This window comes from Arachis duranensis, chromosome 5 (genome assembly GCF_000817695.3).
Source record: "Arachis duranensis cultivar V14167 chromosome 5, aradu.V14167.gnm2.J7QH, whole genome shotgun sequence".
Taxonomy (NCBI): domain Eukaryota; kingdom Viridiplantae; phylum Streptophyta; class Magnoliopsida; order Fabales; family Fabaceae; genus Arachis; species Arachis duranensis.
The window spans coordinates 56900525-56901606 of record NC_029776.3 but is presented as its reverse complement, the minus strand read 5'-3'; positions in this window follow the sequence as shown (position 1 = coordinate 56901606).

Sequence of the window (1082 nt, the reverse complement as noted above, 5' to 3'; positions counted from 1 at the left end):
AATTGTAGCAACCCGTCCACCTTGCTCTTCTTTGCATGCACCGAGGACGGTGCAATCTTCAAGTGTGGGGAGGTCGTTCGACCGATCTCCATGGGTAAAAAAAAAAAATTTCCTTTTTCAACACCAATGTTAGCTAGTTATTGCATTGCATGATAGGTTGCATGTTAAGTTAGAATTTATACATATTTTACTACCTTTTTCTTATTAAGACTACTTGGTTAGGATGATGATTTCTTTTCCAAGAAACTGTTTTAGGGCAACCTACCAATTTGAAAAAAAATTTCTGTTGAACTTGCTTGAAAGAATGTATTTTGGAACATGGTTTTGAGCTAAGAACACAAGCAAGTGAGATTTGAGCTTAATGGTGTGGTTACATCTTATAACCACTTATTTTCCTTCTTGTGTGCATTATTCTCATTCCTTCTTGTGTGTATTATTCTCTTCATATGATTGTGATCTTTGCTTTGTTTGATTCTTTATGTCCATTATTTTGTGTATTCATGCATTTATATGATTGAGGCCATCATTTCATTAGCTCACTTACCCAAATAGCCTTACCTTTTATCTTCCTTTGTTAGCCAAATTTGAGCCTATGATTAACCCACTTTGTTCTTAATTTAGCACATTACAAGCCTTAAAGCGAAAAAACAATAAAAGTCCTTATTTGGATCTTTGATTGGCTTAGGCTAGTGAGTGTGAGTGTCATCCAAGAGTGGGAAGACTTTGGGACATTGGTTGGGATAAAAGGGTGTTTGTGTTTTGTATTTTTATATTGGGAAATTGGGTACATACTCATGTATTGATCAAATGTATAGACCTTATGCATTGATGTTCTTGTATATAGTTTGAAAAAAAAAAGAAATAAAAGTTAAAAAAAAAAGAAAAAAAAGAAAAAAAAAGAAAAAGAAAAAGAAAAGAAAAGAAAATGTATATAGAAAAAAGAAAGAAAAAGAAAAGTAATAAAGGGGACAAAATGCCCCAAAGTGAAGCTCAAACAATAAAGAATCAATGCATATGGAATGTGAATCAAAAAGGAAATACATGAGTATGTGAAAAAGTGAGAAATGGGTAGTTAGATTAGT